At 39.5% G+C, this 18,032-nt stretch overlaps 12 non-coding genes across 12 annotated transcripts; all 12 read right to left on the reverse strand.

Moving 5' to 3' along the window:
• Positions 1-1,018: 1,018 nt before the first annotated feature.
• Positions 1,019-1,091, reverse strand: TRNAV-CAC (transfer RNA valine (anticodon CAC)). Its single transcript has one exon. It is a non-coding gene; the product is annotated as a tRNA-Val (tRNA).
• A 300-nt stretch (positions 1,092-1,391) lies between these two features.
• On the reverse strand, positions 1,392-1,463 carry TRNAP-UGG (transfer RNA proline (anticodon UGG)). The gene has a single exon. It is a non-coding gene; the product is annotated as a tRNA-Pro (tRNA).
• A 2,510-nt stretch (positions 1,464-3,973) lies between these two features.
• Positions 3,974-4,045, reverse strand: TRNAP-UGG (transfer RNA proline (anticodon UGG)). Its single transcript has one exon. It is a non-coding gene; the product is annotated as a tRNA-Pro (tRNA).
• A 2,218-nt stretch (positions 4,046-6,263) lies between these two features.
• On the reverse strand, positions 6,264-6,336 carry TRNAV-CAC (transfer RNA valine (anticodon CAC)). Its single transcript has one exon. It is a non-coding gene; the product is annotated as a tRNA-Val (tRNA).
• A 300-nt stretch (positions 6,337-6,636) lies between these two features.
• Positions 6,637-6,708, reverse strand: TRNAP-UGG (transfer RNA proline (anticodon UGG)). Its single transcript has one exon. It is a non-coding gene; the product is annotated as a tRNA-Pro (tRNA).
• Positions 6,709-8,851: 2,143 nt separating this feature from the next.
• Positions 8,852-8,924, reverse strand: TRNAV-CAC (transfer RNA valine (anticodon CAC)). The gene has a single exon. It is a non-coding gene; the product is annotated as a tRNA-Val (tRNA).
• A 300-nt stretch (positions 8,925-9,224) lies between these two features.
• Positions 9,225-9,296, reverse strand: TRNAP-UGG (transfer RNA proline (anticodon UGG)). The gene has a single exon. It is a non-coding gene; the product is annotated as a tRNA-Pro (tRNA).
• Positions 9,297-11,784: 2,488 nt separating this feature from the next.
• Positions 11,785-11,856, reverse strand: TRNAP-UGG (transfer RNA proline (anticodon UGG)). Its single transcript has one exon. It is a non-coding gene; the product is annotated as a tRNA-Pro (tRNA).
• Positions 11,857-14,070: 2,214 nt separating this feature from the next.
• TRNAV-CAC (transfer RNA valine (anticodon CAC)) lies at positions 14,071-14,143 on the reverse strand. The gene has a single exon. It is a non-coding gene; the product is annotated as a tRNA-Val (tRNA).
• A 300-nt stretch (positions 14,144-14,443) lies between these two features.
• On the reverse strand, positions 14,444-14,515 carry TRNAP-UGG (transfer RNA proline (anticodon UGG)). The gene has a single exon. It is a non-coding gene; the product is annotated as a tRNA-Pro (tRNA).
• Positions 14,516-16,658: 2,143 nt separating this feature from the next.
• On the reverse strand, positions 16,659-16,731 carry TRNAV-CAC (transfer RNA valine (anticodon CAC)). Its single transcript has one exon. It is a non-coding gene; the product is annotated as a tRNA-Val (tRNA).
• A 300-nt stretch (positions 16,732-17,031) lies between these two features.
• Positions 17,032-17,103, reverse strand: TRNAP-UGG (transfer RNA proline (anticodon UGG)). Its single transcript has one exon. It is a non-coding gene; the product is annotated as a tRNA-Pro (tRNA).
• Between the last annotated feature and the right edge of the window lie 929 nt (positions 17,104-18,032).

Raw genomic sequence — 18,032 nt, forward strand, 5'->3', positions numbered from 1 at the left:
TCTCTCTCTCCCAATATCTATCTATCTATCTATCTATCTATCTATCTATCTATCTATCTATCTATCTATCTATCTATCTATCTATCTATCTATCTATCTATCTATCTATCTATCTATCTATCTATCTATCTATCTATCGATCTTTATATATGGATACCTGCGTACACATACATATAGATATGCCATGCATTCCTTTAGATTTGTTCCAACCTCTTACCATTTATTTGAGAATCCCTACTTTTCAAGTGACTGCAAATGAAGTCATTTCCGGCACTTTTTGGCCGGTGCAAGGTAACAAAAACACATGACAACTTTTAATAAAAATCATTGGTCTCTTTATTAACGCGCACTGTCAAACATGGGGCTTTCACACGTCAGGTAAACATGATAACCAATATACAACAGAAGCAGATGTAGATTGCTTATCAATGCCGGGATAGAACAGTTGTGAATTGAGTAGAAGAAGGGCCCCTGAATTGATACTTATTATATACAGCCGGTAAGATAGTGAAAAATGCAGGCTAGGAAAGGAGATGCAAATATCAATGTATTAGAAAAATACATAAAGAGGAGTGATTTGCTTTTATTCATTCAAGGCTAGAAAAAATCAACATACTATTGCAAGCATTCATACACCACCAAATAGAAATAAACAATTCTGTCATTAAACGTAAAGGTGACGATGCATTTGTATCATCACCTTGAGAAGGGTCACCGAGGAATTGAGCCCAGGGCTTCTGCACTTAAACACCAGAAACACTCCACTAAACTAAGATGCCTGTTGGTGCCAACAATTCCCAAAGTTAATGCATGTTCTAGGTGAGCAATGAACAGAATGCAGGGCTCTTTTCAAAGCGAGGTCTGTGAATCAACAGATACATCCACATGCCAATTACTTTAGTGTTTTTAAGAGAATTCACTTTCTTGGAACGAGTCTGCATGAAACCATCTTCAGGGCCTGGACAATTTCATGGCAAAACGGCACCTCTCAACATTGCAGCCAAGACAATATAACAACTGTTTCTGCCCGGTTTCGAACCGGGGACCTTTCGCGTGTGAGGCAAACGTGATAACCACTACACTACAGAAACAGATGTCTACAGTTGATTCTTCTGTGATGAAACTTCTCAAAACAGGCTATTCCAAGGGCCTCTGGTTTTAGATTTCTTTCATGCAACCTTCCCAGACAGCCCTAGCTGAACGCTTGTATATGCCATGCAAGTTCAGCATTTTTGCAAAATGCTTAAAGAGAAATGTTTCCTATTTGCTCAGGCAGGGCAAGGTTAAAAGCATGAGACTCTAGCAAATATTCATCCACTACTGCAAAGAGAAAATTGATATTGGCTTTGAAATGCATACTTCAATACTACTTTAAAAAAGCACCAATGAAAGGGCTCATCCGGGATTTGAACCCGGGACCTCTCGCACCCAAAGCGAGAATCATACCCCTAGACCAACGAGCCTTCGAAAGACCCGCACCTCTGAAAAGCTAATACCAGCTCTAAGCACGCAATGAAGATCATGCTGGGGACTTTTTCATGCTTGGTCTGTGAATACACATGAAATTCAGTGTCAACTTACCCTTTCTCAAATGATATCACTATCATTTATAAGTGTCCCCTTTTATTTTGTCCCAGCATTGGACACGTCTTACAGGAAGTCAGCACTTATTTATCTATTTCTGCAGTGGCTAGACCCTAAAGAGAAAGAATAAAAAGCTGTTCATAACAACATAAGAAACACATGTTGCATTTTTTCTCTAATGCTTATTCCCTTTGTGCAAATCGGAATGCCAAGCTGAATAACTGGGCCACAGATTCTGGCTAATTATCTTTCCCTTGAATGCAAGTAGCAATAAAAACTGCCTAATGCAGGACTAAAGCATTCCTTGCAAGCCTCTAACATCATAACATAACTGAGCTGCTGGTAGCAAGCTAAGCAATACCTTCCAAAAATGAGAAGTACATGTGCTAATCCGCTCAATCAGCGCTCTATCAGGCTCGATCAGGCGAGATATAGAAAAGGTGGAAAGGGTCCAAATGGCTGTCCCTTCCTTTTTAGGGTGGGTCCTTCTGACTATCATAGGATTGCTTGTAAGAGTGGCCAGGGTCAGAGAAAAAACTTTCAACCCTTCTTAGTGTTCTATCCAGAAGCAGGCATGTTCTGTGCCTTTAATTTCAGGCTTTTCCCAGCAGTCTCTGTTCTGCCTATGTAAATTAACAAAAGCAGTGCTTATTCATCACTTACTCTAATGTCCTTACTGTCCAGAAAGCTCTGCCTAAGTATGCTTTTTTTCTTTTTCAGTGAAATTCTAAATGTTTTTTCTGCCCAGTCTATGGCAGTAGAATGCTGCTTATGATGCCACATTTTGTTGAATCACCAAGGTACAACTACAGAGGAATATATGAGTCTGAACGACATGGAACTCTTAGCTAACACATCACAATGTGTGATGCTTGCCAACCAAGCACTAGATTCTGGAGCGCTGATGATCAGAACATTCTGCTCCTGAAGGAAAGGAAAGACAGCTTGATGGAAAATAAAGTCTCAGTTTATATTAACGCTCTCTCTCTCCCAATATCTATCTATCTATCTATCTATCTATCTATCTATCTATCTATCTATCTATCTATCTATCTATCTATCTATCTATCTATCTATCTATCTATCTATCTATCTATCTATCTATCTATCTATCTATCTATCTATCTATCTATCTATCTATCTATATATGGATACCTGCGTACACATACATATAGATATGCCATGCATTCCTTTAGATTTGTTCCAACCTCTTACCATTTATTTGAGAATCCCTACTTTTCAAGTGACTGCAAATGAAGTCATTTCCGGCACCTTTTGGCCGGTGCAAGGTAACAAAAACACATGCCAACTTTTAATACAAATTATTGGTCTCTTTATTAACGCGCACTGTCAAACATGGGGCTTTCACACGTCAGGTAAACATGATAACCAATACACAACAGAAGCAGATGTAGATTGCTTATCAATGCCAGGATAGAATAGTTGTGAATTGAGTAATAGAAGGGCCCCTGGATTGATACTTATTATATACAGCCTGTAAGATAGTGAAAAATGCAGGCTAGGAAAGGAGATGCAAATATCAATGTATTAGAAAAATACATAAAGAGGAGTGATTTGCTTTTATTCATTCAAGGCTAGAAAAAATCAACATACTATTGCAAGCATTCATACACCACCAAATAGAAATAAACAATTCTGACATTAAACGTAAAGGTGACGATGCATTTGTATCATCACCTTGAGAAGGGTCACCGAGGAATTGAGCCCAGGGCTTCTGCACTTAAACACCAGAAACACTCCACTAAACTAAGATGCCTGTTGGTGCCAACAATTCCCAAAGTTAATGCATGTTCTAGGTGAGCAATGAACAGAATGCAGGGCTCTTATGAAAGCGAGGTCTGTGAATCAACAGATACATCCACATGCCAATTACTTTAGTGTTTTTAAGAGAATTCACTTTCTTGGAATGAGTCTGCATGAAACCATCTTCAGGGCCTGGACAATTTCATGGCAAAACGGCACCTCTCAACATTGCAGCCAAGACAATATAACAACTGTTTCTGCCCGGTTTCAAACCGGGGACCTTTCGCGTGTGAGGCAAACGTGATAACCACTACACTACAGAAACAGATGTCTACAGTTGATTCTTCTGTGATGAAACTTCTCAAAACAGGCTATTCCAAGGGCCTCTGGTTTTAGATTTCTTTCATGCAACCTTCCCAGACAGCCCTAGCTGAACGCTTGTATATGCCATGCAAGTTCAGCATTTTTGCAAAATGCTTAAAGAGAAATGTTTCCTATTTGCTCAGGCAGGGCAAGGTTAAAAGCATGAGACTCTAGCAAATATTCATCCACTACTGCAAAGAGAAAATTGATATTGGCTTTGAAATGCATAATTCAATACTACTTTAAAAAAGCACCAATGAAAGGGCTCGTCCGGGATTTGAACCCGGGACCTCTCGCACCCAAAGCGAGAATCATACCCCTAGACCAACGAGCCTTCGAAAGACCCTCACCTCTGAAAAGCTAATACCAGCTCTAAGCACGCAATGAAGATCATGCTGGGGACTTTTTCATGCTTGGTCTGTGAATACACATGAAATTCAGTGTCAACTTACCCTTTCTCAAATGATATCACTATCATTTATAAGTGTCCCCTTTTATTTTGTCCCAGCATTGGACACGTCTTACAGGAAGTCAGCACTTATTTATCTATTTCTGCAGTGGCTAGACCCTAAAGAGAAAGAATAAAAAGCTGTTCATAACAACATAAGAAACACATGTTGCATTTTTTCTCAAATGCTTATTCCCTTTGTGCAAATCGGAATGCCAAGCTGAATAACTGGGTCACAGATTCTGGCTAATTATCTTTCCCTTGAATGCAAGTAGCAATAAAAACTGCCTAATGCAGGACTAGAGCATTCCTTGCAAGCCTCTAACATCATAACATAACTGAGCTGCTGGTAGCAAGCTAAGCAATACCTTCCCAAAATGAGAAGTACATGTGCTAATCCGCTCAATCAGCGCTCGATCAGGCTCGATCAGGCGAGATATAGAAAAGGTGGAAAGGGTCCAAATGGCTGTCCCTTCCTTTTTAGGGTGGGTCCTTCTGACTATCATAGGATTGCTTGTAAGAGTGGCCAGGGTCAGAAAAAAACTTTCAAACCTTCTCAGTGTTCTATCCAGAAGCAGGCATTTTCTGTGCCTTTAATTTCAGGCTTTTCCCAGCAGTCTCTGTTCTGCCTATGTAAATTAACAAAAGCAGTGCTTATTCATCACTTACTCTAATGGCCTTACTGTCCAGAAAGCTCTGCCTAAGTATGCTTTTTTTCTTTTTCAGTGAAATTCTAAATGTTTTTTCCGCCCAGTCTATGGCAGTAGAATGCTGCTTATGATGCCACATTTTGTTGAATCACCAAGGTACAACTACAGAGGAATATATGAGTCTGAACGACATGGAACTCTTAGCTAACACATCACAATGTGTGATGCTTGCCAACCAAGCACTAGATTCTGGAGCGCTGATGATCAGAACATTCTGCTCCTGAAGGAAAGGAAAGACAGCTTGATGGAAAATAAAGTCTCAGTTTATATTAACGCTCTCTCTCTCCCAATATCTATCTATCTATCTATCTATCTATCTATCTATCTATCTATCTATCTATCTATCTATCTATCTATCTATCTATCTATCTATCTATCTATCTATCTATCTATCTATCTATCTATCTATCTATCTATCTATCTATCTATCTATCTATCTATCTATCTATCTATCTATCTATCTATCTATCTATTTATCTATCTATCTATCTATCTATCTATCTATCTATCTATCTATCTTTATATATGGATACCTGCGTACACATACATATAGATATGCCATGCATTCCTTTAGATTTGTTCCAACCTCTTACCATTTATTTGAGAATCCCTACTTTTCAAGTGACTGCAAATGAAGTCATTTCCGGCACTTTTTGGCCGGTGCAAGGTAACAAAAACACATGACAACTTTTAATAAAAATCATTGGTCTCTTTATTAACGCGCACTGTCAAACATGGGGCTTTCACACGTCAGGTAAACATGATAACCAATATACAACAAAAGCAGATGTAGATTGCTTATCAATGCCGGGATAGAACAGTTGTGAATTGAGTAGAAGAAGGGCCCCTGAATTGATACTTATTATATACAGCCTGTAAGATAGTGAAAAATGCAGGCTAGGAAAGGAGATGCAAATATCAATGTATTAGAAAAATACATAAAGAGAAGTGATTTGCTTTTATTCATTCAAGGCTAGAAAAAATCAACATACTATTGCAAGCATTCATACACCACCAAATAGAAATAAACAATTCTGACATTAAACGTAAAGGTGACGATGCATTTGTATCATCACCTTGAGAAGGGTCACCGAGGAATTGAGCCCAGGGCTTCTGCACTTAAACACCAGAAACACTCCACTAAACTAAGATGCCTGTTGGTGCCAACAATTCCCAAAGTTAATGCATGTTCTAGGTGAGCAATGAACAGAATGCAGGGCTCTTTTCAAAGCGAGGTCTGTGAATCAACAGATACATCCACATGCCAATTACTTTAGTGTTTTTAAGAGAATTCACTTTCTTGGAACGAGTCTGCATGAAACCATCTTCAGGGCCTGGACAATTTCATGGCAAAACGGCACCTCTCAACATTGCAGCCAAGACAATATAACAACTGTTTCTGCCCGGTTTCGAACCGGGGACCTTTCGCGTGTGAGGCAAACGTGATAACCACTACACTACAGAAACAGATGTCTACAGTTGATTCTTCTGTGATGAAACTTCTCAAAACAGGCTATTCCAAGGGCCTCTGGTTTTAGATTTCTTTCATGCAACCTTCCCAGACAGCCCTAGCTGAACGCTTGTATATGCCATGCAAGTTCAGCATTTTTGCAAAATGCTTAAAGAGAAATGTTTCCTATTTGCTCAGGCAGGGCAAGGTTAAAAGCATGAGACTCTAGCAAATATTCATCCACTACTGCAAAGAGAAAATTGATATTGGCTTTGAAATGCATACTTCAATACTACTTTAAAAAAGCACCAATGAAAGGGCTCATCCGGGATTTGAACCCGGGACCTCTCGCACCCAAAGCGAGAATCATACCCCTAGACCAACGAGCCTTCGAAAGACCCGCACCTCTGAAAAGCTAATACCAGCTCTAAGCACGCAATGAAGATCATGCTGGGGACTTTTTCATGCTTGGTCTGTGAATACACATGAAATTCAGTGTCAACTTACCCTTTCTCAAATGATATCACTATCATTTATAAGTGTCCCCTTTTATTTTGTCCCAGCATTGGACACGTCTTACAGGAAGTCAGCACTTATTTATCTATTTCTGCAGTGGCTAGACCCTAAAGAGAAAGAATAAAAAGCTGTTCATAACAACATAAGAAACACATGTTGCATTTTTTCTCTAATGCTTATTCCCTTTGTGCAAATCGGAATGCCAAGCTGAATAACTGGGCCACAGATTCTGGCTAATTATCTTTCCCTTGAATGCAAGTAGCAATAAAAACTGCCTAATGCAGGACTAAAGCATTCCTTGCAAGCCTCTAACATCATAACATAACTGAGCTGCTGGTAGCAAGCTAAGCAATACCTTCCAAAAATGAGAAGTACATGTGCTAATCCGCTCAATCAGCGCTCGATCAGGCTCGATCAGGCGAGATATAGAAAAGGTGGAAAGGGTCCAAATGGCTGTCCCTTCCTTTTTAGGGTGGGTCCTTCTGACTATCATAGGATTGCTTGTAAGAGTGGCCAGGGTCAGAGAAAAAACTTTCAACCCTTCTTAGTGTTCTATCCAGAAGCAGGCATTTTCTGTGCCTTTAATTTCAGGCTTTTCCCAGCAGTCTCTGTTCTGCCTATGTAAATTAACAAAAGCAGTGCTTATTCATCACTTACTCTAATGTCCTTACTGTCCAGAAAGCTCTGCCTAAGTATGCTTTTTTTCTTTTTCAGTGAAATTCTAAATGTTTTTTCTGCCCAGTCTATGGCAGTAGAATGCTGCTTATGATGCCACATTTTGTTGAATCACCAAGGTACAACTACAGAGGAATATATGAGTCTGAACGACATGGAACTCTTAGCTAACACATCACAATGTGTGATGCTTGCCAACCAAGCACTAGATTCTGGAGCGCTGATGATCAGAACATTCTGCTCCTGAAGGAAAGGAAAGACAGCTTGATGGAAAATAAAGTCTCAGTTTATATTAACGCTCTCTCTCTCCCAATATCTATCTATCTATCTATCTATCTATCTATCTATCTATCTATCTATCTATCTATCTATCTATCTATCTATCTATCTATCTATCTATCTATCTATCTATCTATCTATCTATCTATCTATCTATCTATCTATCTATCTATCTATCTATCGATCTTTATATATGGATACCTGCGTACACATACATATAGATATGCCATGCATTCCTTTAGATTTGTTCCAACCTCTTACCATTTATTTGAGAATCCCTACTTTTCAAGTGACTGCAAATGAAGTCATTTCCGGCACTTTTTGGCCGGTGCAAGGTAACAAAAACACATGACAACTTTTAATAAAAATCATTGGTCTCTTTATTAACGCGCACTGTCAAACATGGGGCTTTCACACGTCAGGTAAACATGATAACCAATATACAACAGAAGCAGATGTAGATTGCTTATCAATGCCGGGATAGAACAGTTGTGAATTGAGTAGAAGAAGGGCCCCTGAATTGATACTTATTATATACAGCCGGTAAGATAGTGAAAAATGCAGGCTAGGAAAGGAGATGCAAATATCAATGTATTAGAAAAATACATAAAGAGGAGTGATTTGCTTTTATTCATTCAAGGCTAGAAAAAATCAACATACTATTGCAAGCATTCATACACCACCAAATAGAAATAAACAATTCTGTCATTAAACGTAAAGGTGACGATGCATTTGTATCATCACCTTGAGAAGGGTCACCGAGGAATTGAGCCCAGGGCTTCTGCACTTAAACACCAGAAACACTCCACTAAACTAAGATGCCTGTTGGTGCCAACAATTCCCAAAGTTAATGCATGTTCTAGGTGAGCAATGAACAGAATGCAGGGCTCTTTTCAAAGCGAGGTCTGTGAATCAACAGATACATCCACATGCCAATTACTTTAGTGTTTTTAAGAGAATTCACTTTCTTGGAACGAGTCTGCATGAAACCATCTTCAGGGCCTGGACAATTTCATGGCAAAACGGCACCTCTCAACATTGCAGCCAAGACAATATAACAACTGTTTCTGCCCGGTTTCGAACCGGGGACCTTTCGCGTGTGAGGCAAACGTGATAACCACTACACTACAGAAACAGATGTCTACAGTTGATTCTTCTGTGATGAAACTTCTCAAAACAGGCTATTCCAAGGGCCTCTGGTTTTAGATTTCTTTCATGCAACCTTCCCAGACAGCCCTAGCTGAACGCTTGTATATGCCATGCAAGTTCAGCATTTTTGCAAAATGCTTAAAGAGAAATGTTTCCTATTTGCTCAGGCAGGGCAAGGTTAAAAGCATGAGACTCTAGCAAATATTCATCCACTACTGCAAAGAGAAAATTGATATTGGCTTTGAAATGCATACTTCAATACTACTTTAAAAAAGCACCAATGAAAGGGCTCATCCGGGATTTGAACCCGGGACCTCTCGCACCCAAAGCGAGAATCATACCCCTAGACCAACGAGCCTTCGAAAGACCCGCACCTCTGAAAAGCTAATACCAGCTCTAAGCACGCAATGAAGATCATGCTGGGGACTTTTTCATGCTTGGTCTGTGAATACACATGAAATTCAGTGTCAACTTACCCTTTCTCAAATGATATCACTATCATTTATAAGTGTCCCCTTTTATTTTGTCCCAGCATTGGACACGTCTTACAGGAAGTCAGCACTTATTTATCTATTTCTGCAGTGGCTAGACCCTAAAGAGAAAGAATAAAAAGCTGTTCATAACAACATAAGAAACACATGTTGCATTTTTTCTCTAATGCTTATTCCCTTTGTGCAAATCGGAATGCCAAGCTGAATAACTGGGCCACAGATTCTGGCTAATTATCTTTCCCTTGAATGCAAGTAGCAATAAAAACTGCCTAATGCAGGACTAAAGCATTCCTTGCAAGCCTCTAACATCATAACATAACTGAGCTGCTGGTAGCAAGCTAAGCAATACCTTCCAAAAATGAGAAGTACATGTGCTAATCCGCTCAATCAGCGCTCGATCAGGCTCGATCAGGCGAGATATAGAAAAGGTGGAAAGGGTCCAAATGGCTGTCCCTTCCTTTTTAGGGTGGGTCCTTCTGACTATCATAGGATTGCTTGTAAGAGTGGCCAGGGTCAGAGAAAAAACTTTCAACCCTTCTTAGTGTTCTATCCAGAAGCAGGCATGTTCTGTGCCTTTAATTTCAGGCTTTTCCCAGCAGTCTCTGTTCTGCCTATGTAAATTAACAAAAGCAGTGCTTATTCATCACTTACTCTAATGTCCTTACTGTCCAGAAAGCTCTGCCTAAGTATGCTTTTTTTCTTTTTCAGTGAAATTCTAAATGTTTTTTCTGCCCAGTCTATGGCAGTAGAATGCTGCTTATGATGCCACATTTTGTTGAATCACCAAGGTACAACTACAGAGGAATATATGAGTCTGAACGACATGGAACTCTTAGCTAACACATCACAATGTGTGATGCTTGCCAACCAAGCACTAGATTCTGGAGCGCTGATGATCAGAACATTCTGCTCCTGAAGGAAAGGAAAGACAGCTTGATGGAAAATAAAGTCTCAGTTTATATTAACGCTCTCTCTCTCCCAATATCTATCTATCTATCTATCTATCTATCTATCTATCTATCTATCTATCTATCTATCTATCTATCTATCTATCTATCTATCTATCTATCTATCTATCTATCTATCTATCTATCTATCTATCTATCTTTATATATGGATACCTGCGTACACATACATATAGATATGCCATGCATTCCTTTAGATTTGTTCCAACCTCTTACCATTTATTTGAGAATCCCTACTTTTCAAGTGACTGCAAATGAAGTCATTTCCGGCACCTTTTGGCCGGTGCAAGGTAACAAAAACACATGCCAACTTTTAATACAAATCATTGGTCTCTTTATTAACGCGCACTGTCAAACATGGGGCTTTCACACGTCAGGTAAACATGATAACCAATACACAACAGAAGCAGATGTAGATTGCTTATCAATGCCAGGATAGAATAGTTGTGAATTGAGTAATAGAAGGGCCCCTGGATTGATACTTATTATATACAGCCTGTAAGATAGTGAAAAATGCAGGCTAGGAAAGGAGATGCAAATATCAATGTATTAGAAAAATACATAAAGAGGAGTGATTTGCTTTTATTCATTCAAGGCTAGAAAAAATCAACATACTATTGCAAGCATTCATACACCACCAAATAGAAATAAACAATTCTGACATTAAACGTAAAGGTGACGATGCATTTGTATCATCACCTTGAGAAGGGTCACCGAGGAATTGAGCCCAGGGCTTCTGCACTTAAACACCAGAAACACTCCACTAAACTAAGATGCCTGTTGGTGCCAACAATTCCCAAAGTTAATGCATGTTCTAGGTGAGCAATGAACAGAATGCAGGGCTCTTATGAAAGCGAGGTCTGTGAATCAACAGATACATCCACATGCCAATTACTTTAGTGTTTTTAAGAGAATTCACTTTCTTGGAATGAGTCTGCATGAAACCATCTTCAGGGCCTGGACAATTTCATGGCAAAACGGCACCTCTCAACATTGCAGCCAAGACAATATAACAACTGTTTCTGCCCGGTTTCAAACCGGGGACCTTTCGCGTGTGAGGCAAACGTGATAACCACTACACTACAGAAACAGATGTCTACAGTTGATTCTTCTGTGATGAAACTTCTCAAAACAGGCTATTCCAAGGGCCTCTGGTTTTAGATTTCTTTCATGCAACCTTCCCAGACAGCCCTAGCTGAACGCTTGTATATGCCATGCAAGTTCAGCATTTTTGCAAAATGCTTAAAGAGAAATGTTTCCTATTTGCTCAGGCAGGGCAAGGTTAAAAGCATGAGACTCTAGCAAATATTCATCCACTACTGCAAAGAGAAAATTGATATTGGCTTTGAAATGCATAATTCAATACTACTTTAAAAAAGCACCAATGAAAGGGCTCGTCCGGGATTTGAACCCGGGACCTCTCGCACCCAAAGCGAGAATCATACCCCTAGACCAACGAGCCTTCGAATGACCCTCACCTCTGAAAAGCTAATACCAGCTCTAAGCACGCAATGAAGATCATGCTGGGGACTTTTTCATGCTTGGTCTGTGAATACACATGAAATTCAGTGTCAACTTACCCTTTCTCAAATGATATCACTATCATTTATAAGTGTCCCCTTTTATTTTGTCCCAGCATTGGACACGTCTTACAGGAAGTCAGCACTTATTTATCTATTTCTGCAGTGGACCCTAAAGAGAAAGAATAAAAAGCTGTTCATAACAACATAAGAAACACATGTTGCATTTTTTCTCAAATGCTTATTCCCTTTGTGCAAATCGGAATGCCAAGCTGAATAACTGGGTCACAGATTCTGGCTAATTATCTTTCCCTTGAATGCAAGTAGCAATAAAAACTGCCTAATGCAGGACTAGAGCATTCCTTGCAAGCCTCTAACATCATAACATAACTGAGCTGCTGGTAGCAAGCTAAGCAATACCTTCCCAAAATGAGAAGTACATGTGCTAATCCGCTCAATCAGCGCTCGATCAGGCTCGATCAGGCGAGATATAGAAAAGGTGGAAAGGGTCCAAATGGCTGTCCCTTCCTTTTTAGGGTGGGTCCTTCTGACTATCATAGGATTGCTTGTAAGAGTGGCCAGGGTCAGAAAAAAACTTTCAAACCTTCTCAGTGTTCTATCCAGAAGCAGGCATTTTCTGTGCCTTTAATTTCAGGCTTTTCCCAGCAGTCTCTGTTCTGCCTATGTAAATTAACAAAAGCAGTGCTTATTCATCACTTACTCTAATGGCCTTACTGTCCAGAAAGCTCTGCCTAAGTATGCTTTTTTTCTTTTTCAGTGAAATTCTAAATGTTTTTTCCGCCCAGTCTATGGCAGTAGAATGCTGCTTATGATGCCACATTTTGTTGAATCACCAAGGTACAACTACAGAGGAATATATGAGTCTGAACGACATGGAACTCTTAGCTAACACATCACAATGTGTGATGCTTGCCAACCAAGCACTAGATTCTGGAGCGCTGATGATCAGAACATTCTGCTCCTGAAGGAAAGGAAAGACAGCTTGATGGAAAATAAAGTCTCAGTTTATATTAACGCTCTCTCTCTCCCAATATCTATCTATCTATCTATCTATCTATCTATCTATCTATCTATCTATCTATCTATCTATCTATCTATCTATCTATCTATCTATCTATCTATCTATCTATCTATCTATCTATCTATCTATCTATCTATCTATCTATCTATCTATCTATCTATCTATCTATCTATCTATCTATCTATCTATCTATTTATCTATCTATCTATCTATCTATCTATCTATCTATCTATCTATCTTTATATATGGATACCTGCGTACACATACATATAGATATGCCATGCATTCCTTTAGATTTGTTCCAACCTCTTACCATTTATTTGAGAATCCCTACTTTTCAAGTGACTGCAAATGAAGTCATTTCCGGCACTTTTTGGCCGGTGCAAGGTAACAAAAACACATGACAACTTTTAATAAAAATCATTGGTCTCTTTATTAACGCGCACTGTCAAACATGGGGCTTTCACACGTCAGGTAAACATGATAACCAATATACAACAAAAGCAGATGTAGATTGCTTATCAATGCCGGGATAGAACAGTTGTGAATTGAGTAGAAGAAGGGCCCCTGAATTGATACTTATTATATACAGCCTGTAAGATAGTGAAAAATGCAGGCTAGGAAAGGAGATGCAAATATCAATGTATTAGAAAAATACATAAAGAGAAGTGATTTGCTTTTATTCATTCAAGGCTAGAAAAAATCAACATACTATTGCAAGCATTCATACACCACCAAATAGAAATAAACAATTCTGACATTAAACGTAAAGGTGACGATGCATTTGTATCATCACCTTGAGAAGGGTCACCGAGGAATTGAGCCCAGGGCTTCTGCACTTAAACACCAGAAACACTCCACTAAACTAAGATGCCTGTTGGTGCCAACAATTCCCAAAGTTAATGCATGTTCTAGGTGAGCAATGAACAGAATGCAGGGCTCTTTTCAAAGCGAGGTCTGTGAATCAACAGATACATCCACATGCCAATTACTTTAGTGTTTTTAAGAGAATTCACTTTCTTGGAACGAGTCTGCATGAAACCATCTTCAGGGCCTGGACAATTTCATGGCAAAACGGCACCTCTCAACATTGCAGCCAAGACAATATAACAACTGTTTCTGCCCGGTTTCGAACCGGGGACCTTTCGCGTGTGAGGCAAACGTGATAACCACTACACTACAGAAACAGATGTCTACAGTTGATTCTTCTGTGATGAAACTTCTCAAAACAGGCTATTCCAAGGGCCTCTGGTTTTAGATTTCTTTCATGCAACCTTCCCAGACAGCCCTAGCTGAACGCTTGTATATGCCATGCAAGTTCAGCATTTTTGCAAAATGCTTAAAGAGAAATGTTTCCTATTTGCTCAGGCAGGGCAAGGTTAAAAGCATGAGACTCTAGCAAATATTCATCCACTACTGCAAAGAGAAAATTGATATTGGCTTTGAAATGCATACTTCAATACTACTTTAAAAAAGCACCAATGAAAGGGCTCATCCGGGATTTGAACCCGGGACCTCTCGCACCCAAAGCGAGAATCATACCCCTAGACCAACGAGCCTTCGAAAGACCCGCACCTCTGAAAAGCTAATACCAGCTCTAAGCACGCAATGAAGATCATGCTGGGGACTTTTTCATGCTTGGTCTGTGAATACACATGAAATTCAGTGTCAACTTACCCTTTCTCAAATGATATCACTATCATTTATAAGTGTCCCCTTTTATTTTGTCCCAGCATTGGACACGTCTTACAGGAAGTCAGCACTTATTTATCTATTTCTGCAGTGGCTAGACCCTAAAGAGAAAGAATAAAAAGCTGTTCATAACAACATAAGAAACACATGTTGCATTTTTTCTCTAATGCTTATTCCCTTTGTGCAAATCGGAATGCCAAGCTGAATAACTGGGCCACAGATTCTGGCTAATTATCTTTCCCTTGAATGCAAGTAGCAATAAAAACTGCCTAATGCAGGACTAAAGCATTCCTTGCAAGCCTCTAACATCATAACATAACTGAGCTGCTGGTAGCAAGCTAAGCAATACCTTCCAAAAATGAGAAGTACATGTGCTAATCCGCTCAATCAGCGCTCGATCAGGCTCGATCAGGCGAGATATAGAAAAGGTGGAAAGGGTCCAAATGGCTGTCCCTTCCTTTTTAGGGTGGGTCCTTCTGACTATCATAGGATTGCTTGTAAGAGTGGCCAGGGTCAGAGAAAAAACTTTCAACCCTTCTTAGTGTTCTATCCAGAAGCAGGCATTTTCTGTGCCTTTAATTTCAGGCTTTTCCCAGCAGTCTCTGTTCTGCCTATGTAAATTAACAAAAGCAGTGCTTATTCATCACTTACTCTAATGTCCTTACTGTCCAGAAAGCTCTGCCTAAGTATGCTTTTTTTCTTTTTCAGTGAAATTCTAAATGTTTTTTCTGCCCAGTCTATGGCAGTAGAATGCTGCTTATGATGCCACATTTTGTTGAATCACCAAGGTACAACTACAGAGGAATATATGAGTCTGAACGACATGGAACTCTTAGCTAACACATCACAATGTGTGATGCTTGCCAACCAAGCACTAGATTCTGGAGCGCTGATGATCAGAACATTCTGCTCCTGAAGGAAAGGAAAGACAGCTTGATGGAAAATAAAGTCTCAGTTTATATTAACGCTCTCTCTCTCCCAATATCTATCTATCTATCTATCTATCTATCTATCTATCTATCTATCTATCTATCTATCTATCTATCTATCTATCTATCTATCTATCTATCTATCTATCTATCTATCTATCTATCTATCTATCTATCTATCTATCTATCTATCTATCTATCGATCTTTATATATGGATACCTGCGTACACATACATATAGATATGCCATGCATTCCTTTAGATTTGTTCCAACCTCTTACCATTTATTTGAGAATCCCTACTTTTCAAGTGACTGCAAATGAAGTCATTTCCGGCACTTTTTGGCCGGTGCAAGGTAACAAAAACACATGACAACTTTTAATAAAAATCATTGGTCTCTTTATTAACGCGCACTGTCAAACATGGGGCTTTCACACGTCAGGTAAACATGATAACCAATATACAACAGAAGCAGATGTAGATTGCTTATCAATGCCGGGATAGAACAGTTGTGAATTGAGTAGAAGAAGGGCCCCTGAATTGATACTTATTATATACAGCCGGTAAGATAGTGAAAAATGCAGGCTAGGAAAGGAGATGCAAATATCAATGTATTAGAAAAATACATAAAGAGGAGTGATTTGCTTTTATTCATTCAAGGCTAGAAAAAATCAACATACTATTGCAAGCATTCATACACCACCAAATAGAAATAAACAATTCTGTCATTAAACGTAAAGGTGACGATGCATTTGTATCATCACCTTGAGAAGGGTCACCGAGGAATTGAGCCCAGGGCTTCTGCACTTAAACACCAGAAACACTCCACTAAACTAAGATGCCTGTTGGTGCCAACAATTCCCAAAGTTAATGCATGTTCTAGGTGAGCAATGAACAGAATGCAGGGCTCTTTTCAAAGCGAGGTCTGTGAATCAACAGATACATCCACATGCCAATTACTTTAGTGTTTTTAAGAGAATTCACTTTCTTGGAACGAGTCTGCATGAAACCATCTTCAGGGCCTGGACAATTTCATGGCAAAACGGCACCTCTCAACATTGCAGCCAAGACAATATAACAACTGTTTCTGCCCGGTTTCGAACCGGGGACCTTTCGCGTGTGAGGCAAACGTGATAACCACTACACTACAGAAACAGATGTCTACAGTTGATTCTTCTGTGATGAAACTTCTCAAAACAGGCTATTCCAAGGGCCTCTGGTTTTAGATTTCTTTCATGCAACCTTCCCAGACAGCCCTAGCTGAACGCTTGTATATGCCATGCAAGTTCAGCATTTTTGCAAAATGCTTAAAGAGAAATGTTTCCTATTTGCTCAGGCAGGGCAAGGTTAAAAGCATGAGACTCTAGCAAATATTCATCCACTACTGCAAAGAGAAAATTGATATTGGCTTTGAAATGCATACTTCAATACTACTTTAAAAAAGCACCAATGAAAGGGCTCATCCGGGATTTGAACCCGGGACCTCTCGCACCCAAAGCGAGAATCATACCCCTAGACCAACGAGCCTTCGAAAGACCCGCACCTCTGAAAAGCTAATACCAGCTCTAAGCACGCAATGAAGATCATGCTGGGGACTTTTTCATGCTTGGTCTGTGAATACACATGAAATTCAGTGTCAACTTACCCTTTCTCAAATGATATCACTATCATTTATAAGTGTCCCCTTTTATTTTGTCCCAGCATTGGACACGTCTTACAGGAAGTCAGCACTTATTTATCTATTTCTGCAGTGGCTAGACCCTAAAGAGAAAGAATAAAAAGCTGTTCATAACAACATAAGAAACACATGTTGCATTTTTTCTCTAATGCTTATTCCCTTTGTGCAAATCGGAATGCCAAGCTGAATAACTGGGCCACAGATTCTGGCTAATTATCTTTCCCTTGAATGCAAGTAGCAATAAAAACTGCCTAATGCAGGACTAAAGCATTCCTTGCAAGCCTCTAACATCATAACATAACTGAGCTGCTGGTAGCAAGCTAAGCAATACCTTCCAAAAATGAGAAGTACATGTGCTAATCCGCTCAATCAGCGCTCGATCAGGCTCGATCAGGCGAGATATAGAAAAGGTGGAAAGGGTCCAAATGGCTGTCCCTTCCTTTTTAGGGTGGGTCCTTCTGACTATCATAGGATTGCTTGTAAGAGTGGCCAGGGTCAGAGAAAAAACTTTCAACCCTTCTTAGTGTTCTATCCAGAAGCAGGCATGTTCTGTGCCTTTAATTTCAGGCTTTTCCCAGCAGTCTCTGTTCTGCCTATGTAAATTAACAAAAGCAGTGCTTATTCATCACTTACTCTAATGTCCTTACTGTCCAGAAAGCTCTGCCTAAGTATGCTTTTTTTCTTTTTCAGTGAAATTCTAAATGTTTTTTCTGCCCAGTCTATGGCAGTAGAATGCTGCTTATGATGCCACATTTTGTTGAATCACCAAGGTACAACT

This window comes from Lissotriton vulgaris, unplaced genomic scaffold (genome assembly GCF_964263255.1).
Source record: "Lissotriton vulgaris unplaced genomic scaffold, aLisVul1.2 SCAFFOLD_1851, whole genome shotgun sequence".
Taxonomy (NCBI): Eukaryota; Metazoa; Chordata; class Amphibia; order Caudata; family Salamandridae; genus Lissotriton; species Lissotriton vulgaris.